The sequence below is a fragment of the Chaetodon trifascialis genome, chromosome 5 (assembly GCF_039877785.1).
Source record: "Chaetodon trifascialis isolate fChaTrf1 chromosome 5, fChaTrf1.hap1, whole genome shotgun sequence".
NCBI classification, from domain to species: domain Eukaryota; kingdom Metazoa; phylum Chordata; class Actinopteri; order Chaetodontiformes; family Chaetodontidae; genus Chaetodon; species Chaetodon trifascialis.
The window spans coordinates 23,952,030-23,961,143 of NC_092060.1; positions in this window are offsets into that span (position 1 = coordinate 23,952,030).

The following is a 9,114-nucleotide window of genomic DNA, read 5'->3' on the forward strand; positions in this document are numbered from 1 at the left end:
CATTATGGGGAAATAAATACGTTTACAGAGTCACATTGTGGGGACTTGTCTTCCTTATGGGTTCCCATAATGTAAATGAACCCTTTGTCTCTATTAGGGTTAAGATTAGGGTAAACTCAAGTTTAGGTTTAGTTAAGTTGTATTGTATGTATTACTCATGTTGTGGGGACATAAATCTGCTTACACAGTCAGAACGTGGGGACTCACAGTAATTGTGGGGACAAAATGCAGGTCCCATAACGTAAATCATTAAATTTCAGGGTGACGACTTGAGTTAAGGTTAGAGTAAGTCTCCAGGAAATGAATGTAAGTCTATGCAATGTCCCGAAAAGTGATGAAACGTGTGTGTGTGAGTGTGTGTGTTCTTCAATTTTTTTTGTACGTCAGTGAAGTATGTCTTCGTGTGTGTGTGTGTGTGAGAGAGAGAGAGAGAGAGAGAGAGAGAGAGAGAGAGAGCGAGAGATTTAATGGATCTTTTACCCAGACAGATCTTTGGCTATGCTCTACTGTGGCCCCTGCAAAGCTATTATCTCCCCATACACTGCATACGCACTGCCTCCGTGTGTGTGTGTGTGTGTGTGTGTGTGTGTGTGTGTGTGTGTGTGTGTGTGTGTGTGTGTGTGTGTGTGTGTGTGTGTGTGTGTGTGTGTGTGAGAGACACAGAGGCACAGTGAGGGACGAGAACGCCAACTTCTAAAGTGGGCTATCATAACATCCCTGTGTCGCTCTGAACACACACACACAGACTCACAGACACACACATAATTCTGCCTATGTGTAATGACAACAGACCGCATCTGAAGCATATTCGGGGGAAAAACCCTGACCAATACATCCCTTTCTTTGTCCTCCCTCTCGTCTCATTATTCAAACTTTAGTCCTTACTTAAGCTCTCATCCTAGGCCAACTTGTCTAATTCTACTAATTGGAGTCCATCTTTGAATCCTTTCTCTACTTTAGCTACACACTGAAGTCCAGCTAACTGTAGTCCTGAGTTTCGCTGTCATTGTAGTCCACCAGGTGTAACTCCTTGAGTGTAATTCTGAACTGAGTAGGTGCTCGCACCGATCCGTTCACTTGCAATGTATACCTGGCAAACTGTCAAGCTTTTGAAGCTTTCTCCTCACCTAAAAACACAGTGAAATTTCAAAATCACTGCAAGACAGGAGCATGTGCCAGACACGCCGCACAACAGGAAAACAACTGTTTCCCAGTGATCGTTCAAGCTCTCGTCCCACCTTAAAGTTTTGCTCTTTATTTTAGTCCTGCTAGTTTAACTCCAGACAAAAGTTTACCCTTAATACCAACTTTAGTCCTACTTTAAACTCTCTAGTCCGACTTGCCCAGTTTCAGTTAGAAGCAACTCTAACCAGTTTACTGAATGGACTCTTTACGTTAGGATGACAGGTCAAAAAAGCCCCCCGGCCTCTAATAAAACCCGGTCCCCTGAAAGTACACAACTAAGAGTCAAATAATGCTTTTTTTCAAACCTAGTAACATGAGCACACACACACACACACACACACACACACTTGTGTTTCTGAATGGGCAGTTAAATAATGCCACATGTTGCTCCAGCGCCTTTGTTTCATCGCGAGGATATTTCTTTCTCTTGCCGCTTCCCATGTTGTGTTTGATTGATGGTCTCATTTACAAGAATATCACACTGACACACACGCGCACACAAAGACACACACACAAGCCACCAAACCAGCAGCCTGGTGGTGTGTTATAGAAGCTTATTTTGTCCAGGCAGATCCAAATGTCTGCGGACAGGCTCGGTTAGCGATACCCTTAAAGTGTGTTTGACTCTTTCAAAAAAGAAAGAAAAGCCACTAAAATGATCTTTTACCGGCTGATTTGAGTTACACAGATCTACGTTTACTTTCTTTTTTCTTCCTTTCTTCCTTTCTCAGTCACTCAGGATAATCTCTAGATCTTGCTGCGGACAATTTTCGCATTTCTTTGACTCAAAAAGCAATTTGAGCGTAACAAAGGAAATACCAATCACCCTCATTGTTTTGGGGTTGCAACAGAAGTCTCAGCCCTGGATATCTGAAAACCTTGATAAAAACAAAAAAATGCCTGCCTACGCCACACGTGATTTGGGTGGACTGACCCTTTAACATTTCTCCATTGTCCTGTTCCACAAGCACAGCTTTAATGAGCAGGAAACAGCTCAGAAAGCCTCGCAGTACAGTTTAAAAGCTATTGCTGCAGGTCTCGAGCACATACAGTACACACTGTGTATAAACGGCTGTGCAGCCATGTGTTTGTGTGATTTAGGGTTGAGTAATAATAACTCATTAAACTCTAACCTCTGTGATTAAACTACTGATTGGGCAGCAGCACATATGCACAGCTGACCCTTTGTGTGTGTGTGTGTGTGCGTGCGTGCGTGCGTGCGTGCGTGCGTGCGTGTGTGTTTTAATGCTTGTGTTACGTACCACAGCTCTAAGCTATTTACTGACAGGTCCAACAGCATTTATCTCCAGACAGTAAGACATGAAACAGGTCTCTGTGTGTTTGTGTGTCACAGCCAGTTTTAAACATGAATAGTCATTTTCTGGATACTTTCTTTCATTTCCTCACAGCACCAATAGCGAGACGAAATGTTGCCAAGTTATTTCTTGTACTTTTTCGGGGCAGTTTTGTTGATGTTTTGAATTAACAAAAAATATATTGGTGAGTACTTCAGAGTCTGAGCGAGATAATCAAGAGACATGGAGACAATGAGAAAGTGAGAGAGATATTTAAAGGTTGTTCTGAATGGCAGATACCCAAGTAAAATATTTCTGTTCACAGGGGCAGCAGAAGCCCCCCAGGCACTAGAACAAGCTGCTAAACACACACACAAAGTTCCCAATAACTACATTTACTATCCTTTGTCTGACAGGAAAGAAACAGAGCTGAGTAAACGAAAGAGTGGAAAATAAGACGGAAAATAAGAATATGCTGGTTACACTCTATTTAAAACAATAGCGTGTGTGCGTGTGTGTCGCTTCCTTTAAAGCCTTGAACATGCTCGAATTTTATTCATCTATTTATTTATGGAAGAAATATATTTGATATCAGTGTCCACTGACCTCAATTAACCCAGCATAGTTCAATTAGAGGAGAATCCATTTGTATAAATCTGTGCCATCTTCTCTTAATTTAAAGTGAAAGCTAATTATCTGCATTTAGATTTACAGACCTGACCTCCACACCAGCCTTTTGCAAAGGCTGTAGGACACTGAAATTGCATGCGTGTGTGTGAGGGCACGTGTGTGCATATGCAGTGCAGAGGTTAACCTCTTCCTTTTCCTCCCTAACAAGGAAGGGTCAAAGGTCCTGATACAAATGGAGGGAGAGGAGGAAAGAAGGATGAAAGGATAAATTGTAAAAGGAGGCAGGGAAGGAGGCTGGAGACTGATTGGAAGCCAGATGTCTAATAGGGTCTATAAATAACCAGGTGACGGCTGAGGGAGAACCACTGAGCTGCCTGGTCCAAAACAAAGTCTTAACACAAGATTTCACAACTTTTGTCGTCTGTCTTTGTCTCCTTTTTCTCTTCATGATGCTTATTTTGGTTTTATTACACAGATTTCGCACACAGAGCTTCACCCAGAAAATTTAAAGTTTTCTGCCTCTGCGCCAAGTGCTAACAGCTGTCAGTATCAATGTTTCAGCAAGGATGATTTGGTAATGTCCCTCTCATGGTACTATGAAAGTGGACGCTTTGCAACATAAGAGATTTAATGTGCAGTTCAAGCTAATTTGTAGAAAAAGAAATGATCGTTGAGTGCGTGAAGAGTTTGAGAGCATGTGCACGTCACAGTAAATATCGTTTTGACAGATATGTGAATTCACCAGAGCTTTGGAAGTGTGCTACTCACTTACTGGATGATTTCAAAAATGTGTGTTTGGCTGTAAAACAGAAAAAATGGTCTAAAGTCTGGGTTTCTTTCACTAAGTCATTCTGCATTTCATCCTGCATTATATCGTCTGATAGCATTTGGTTTATTAGTGGGAGAGCAGAGACTTTGAAAACATTTATCTGCAAAAATATCTGAAAGTCTGACAAAATGATGGACTTGACGGGTCTTCACCCACCATTTTCTAAAACAGTAAGTCCCCTGTTTGGTCATGCACCCACAAAATCTCACACACACATTTGTCGCTGAGGTGTTAACAGGAAAAATGGGCGACTTCTGCAACAGGTAACACGATTCACGAGTTCAAAGTGTGAAATCTGATTCTGCGTATCTGCCATTTTATCCCACTGTCCTGTCCTGTCCTGTCTTTTAGCTTCCTGTCTCTCTCCCTCCACTTTCTCACCGTCTGTCCTCCCTCCACCAATCCATCCATCCATCCGTCTGTCCATCCGTCCATGCACTTTCCTTTCTCTCTCTCCGTCTGCATTCTTCTCTATCAGATAGCTGCAATCTTATCGGTGTGGAGGTGCTGAGTACTGAGCACCTCCACAGCTCCACCGTAACAACAACACATTCCTGCCTGCTGTGTCTGTGTCAGCGTGTGTGTGTGTGTGTGTGTGTGTGTGTGTGTGTGTGTGTGTGTGTGTGTGTGTGTGTGTGTGTGTGTGTGTGTGTCTCAGCATATGTATGTGTGTTTTAGTTTTTGATATGAAACTTAAGTTAACGGATGTGTTTTAGTCTGCGTGAGTGCGTCACAGAGACAGAGAAAGAAAGAAGGAGTCTGTGTTTCTGAGGTGCGGGTGTGTGTGTTTTCAGAGATATGAAAGTGATGCAAAAATAAATTGGTGTGTGTGTGTGTGTGTGTGTGTGTGTGTGTGTGTGTGTGTGTGCGTGCGCGTGTGTGTTATGTGGACACATTCCTCTTCTCCACCTCCAAACCCGGCTTACTCTGCTCTGAAGGCCAATCAAAACAGACGTAAATCGCGGCCGGATATAAAAGCCATGCCAAAGCAAAGGACTGTATGTGTGTGTGTGTGTGTGTGTGTGTGTGTGTGTGTGTGTGTGTGTGTGTGTGTGTGTGTGTTACACGGGAAACCATACCTAAATATACTTCTGTCTTGTGTTGATTTAGCAGCCAAAGCTAAAATTAGGTCTTTATATAAACACTGCCAAAGCATTTAGTTTGGTATTATTATCAGTCTGATAGTTTCAGATTCTTACAGTATGATAGGGTCTTAATAATTCACAATAATAAAAAAAAACTAGACAAATTCCCCTCGGCGGGAAATTTGGAGAGTGATACAGTGCGCAAACGCCGGGCCGTGTGCCAAACGCCGGGCCGTGTGGCAAACGCCGGGCCGTGCGCATGCCTAGTGCCATCATATTAGCACAGCAACCCGATATCACAAGTCAAACCCGTTCATAGGACCCCATTTCAGCATCGGCGACAATGCTAAGCTGACATTAGCATGTCAAAAAACACATTGAAAAGGTCTGAAACACCCTTAGAATGCCTTTACCAAACATTTTAACATATGTTAGCATGTTAGCATTAGCATGCTAAATTAGCATGTCAAATAACACATTAAAAACCTCTGAACCATCATTAGAACGCCTTCAAGATTCATTTTAGCCTAAGTTAGCATATTAGCATTAGCATGCTGACATTAGCATGTTAGCACACCAACCCGACATCAACAGGTATACCTCCAGGCACCAACAAATTCATAGGACCTCATGTTAGCATTAGCATGTTAGCATTGTGGCTAATGCTAACAGGCCAACATCACTCATTACCTCACTAACATATACAACTCAGCAGTAGTAGGCTTGGCTGTGGCTGATTAGCATGTCACTACAGAGCTTAATGGAGAACTGATCATTTGACTAAGCTGCACAGCTGCAGCTAAAGCTACATATGTGTGTGTGTGTGTGTGTGTGTGGGAGAGGCACTCAGGCTCAGAGGTTGCCATGGCAACTTGAGATCAGGCCACCTGCGGGTCTGCGAGAGTCTGAGAAACGTCTGAATTTGGCCTCTGCGCACCCTCCGAACAAACGCTTCTCACGCCGACACCGTAACTCCTATTGCCGAAATTTCTTCACCGTGAGGGCCACAAGGCTTTGCTCTACAAGCTGATCACTTTCTTTTTTCGCTGGGCTCAAAGATACGGATTTTAGAGCGAGTTAAAAAACGGCTGGTTTCTGTCTCATCTGTTTTTCATTTGTATTGGACCTTATGGGCGAGGTCAGAGGCGCTCTCCTCGCTCAGAGGCTGAGAACTCAAGAACCGTAAGTCCTATCGCTTAGCCAGGCACATCGTGAGAATCAGCGCAAGCGGCACTACAACTCTGGAAATTTTCATACTTGTAGAGCGAAATTTGTGGTTTGGAGGAGCGTGGAAAGACAAAAGTTTCACACAATTTTCAGAGCTTCTCTCCACTCTGGCAGTTAATCCCCTCCACTCTAGCGCGAACATTCCGTGCAATACACACCCATTATAAACTCACAATTTCTCCCAAAACGCTCATGGTCATTGAACGGCGACTGCCCAAAAACTATACGACCTATCAATACGACAATTACTACATCAATAGACGAGACTTGTGTCTACGTTTTAAAATTGGAACAGCGTCTCTACGTGAAAGTATGCCCGAGCAGTAGCCCCTTGAAAACGGGGAAGATTTTGTCACTTTTTTCGCCGTCTCCCATTTACTTTGAATGGGATTTTTTCGTGCGTTTTTCGCGTCTTACGACGCGAAAAACGCGTATTCTGTAGAGAAAAATAATAGCACACCATTCCCGATCGAGCCGCACGTTTTGATATATAATTCGCCTGGGTGCTTGCTATCGTTTATGACTAGTAGCGAACCGAAAAAAGTACGGAAGAAGAATAACTAGACAAATTCCCCTCGGCGGGAAATTTGGAGAGTGATACAGTGCGCAAACGCCGGCCCGTGTGCCAAACGCCGGGCCGTGCGCATGCCTAGTGCCATCATATTAGCACAGCAACCCGATATCACAAGTCAAACCCGTTCATAGGACCCCATTTCAGCATCGGCGACAATGCTAAGCTGACATTAGCATGTCAAAAAACACATTGAAAAGGTCTGAAACACCCTTGGAATGCCTTTACCAATCATTTTAACATATGTTAGCATGTTAGCATTAGCATGCTAAATTAGCATGTCAAATAACACATTAAAAATCTCTGAACCATCATTAGAACGCCTTCAAGATTCATTTTAGCCTAAGTTAGCATATTAGCATTAGCATGCTAACATTAGCATGTTAGCACACCAACCCGACATCAACAGGTATACCTCCAGGCACCAACAAATTCATAGGACCTCATGTTAGCATTAGCATGTTAGCATTGTGGCTAATGCTAACAGGCCAACATCACTCATTACCTCACTAACATATACAACTCAGCAGTAGTAGGCTTGGCTGTGGCTGATTAGCATGTCACTACAGAGCTTAATGGAGAACTGATCATTTGACTAAGCTGCACAGCTGCAGCTAAAGCTACATATGTGTGTGTGTGTGTGTGTGTGTGGGAGAGGCACTCAGGCTCAGAGGTTGCCATGGCAACTTGAGATCAGGCCACCTGCGGGTCTGCGAGAGTCTGAGAAACGTCTGAATTTGGCCTCTGCGCACCCTCCGAACAAACGCTTCTCACGCCGACACCGTAACTCCTATTGCCGAAATTTCTTCACCGTGAGGGCCACAAGGCTTTGCTCTACAAGCTGATCACTTTCTTTTTTCGCTGGGCTCAAAGATACGGATTTTAGAGCGAGTTAAAAAACGGCTGGTTTCTGTCTCATCTGTTTTTCATTTGTATTGGACCTTATGGGCGAGGTCAGAGGCGCTCTCCTCGCTCAGAGGCTGAGAACTCAAGAACCGTAAGTCCTATCGCTTAGCCAGGCACATCGTGAGAATCAGCGCAAGCGGCACTACAACTCTGGAAATTTTCATACTTGTAGAGCGAAATTTGTGGTTTGGAGGAGCGTGGAAAGACAAAAGTTTCACACAATTTTCAGAGCTTCTCTCCACTCTGGCAGTTAATCCCCTCCACTCTAGCGCGAACATTCCGTGCAATACACACCCATTATAAACTCACAATTTCTCCCAAAACGCTCATGGTCATTGAACGGCGACTGCCCAAAAACTATACGACCTATCAATACGACAATTACTACATCAATAGACGAGACTTGTGTCTACGTTTTAAAATTGGAACAGCGTCTCTACGTGAAAGTATGCCCGAGCAGTAGCCCCTTGAAAACGGGGAAGATTTTGTCACTTTTTTCGCCGTCTCCCATTTACTTTGAATGGGATTTTTTCGTGCGTTTTTCGCGTCTTACGACGCGAAAAACGCGTATTCTGTAGAGAAAAATAATAGCACACCATTCCCGATCGAGCCGCACGTTTTGATATATAATTCGCCTGGGTGCTTGCTATCGTTTATGACTAGTAGCGAACCGAAAAAAGTACGGAAGAAGAATAACTAGACAAATTCCCCTCGGCGGGAAATTTGGAGAGTGATACAGTGCGCAAACGCCGGCCCGTGTGCCAAACGCCGGGCCGTGCGCATGCCTAGTGCCATCATATTAGCACAGCAACCCGATATCACAAGTCAAACCCGTTCATAGGACCCCATTTCAGCATCGGCGACAATGCTAAGCTGACATTAGCATGTCAAAAAACACATTGAAAAGGTCTGAAACACCCTTGGAATGCCTTTACCAATCATTTTAACATATGTTAGCATGTTAGCATTAGCATGCTAAATTAGCATGTCAAATAACACATTAAAAATCTCTGAACCATCATTAGAACGCCTTCAAGATTCATTTTAGCCTAAGTTAGCATATTAGCATTAGCATGCTAACATTAGCATGTTAGCACACCAACCCGACATCAACAGGTATACCTCCAGGCACCAACAAATTCATAGGACCTCATGTTAGCATTAGCATGTTAGCATTGTGGCTAATGCTAACAGGCCAACATCACTCATTACCTCACTAACATATACAACTCAGCAGTAGTAGGCTTGGCTGTGGCTGATTAGCATGTCACTACAGAGCTTAATGGAGAACTGATCATTTGACTAAGCTGCACAGCTGCAGCTAAAGCTACATATGTGTGTGTGTGTGGGAGAGGCACTCAGGCTCAGAGGTTGCCATGGCAACTT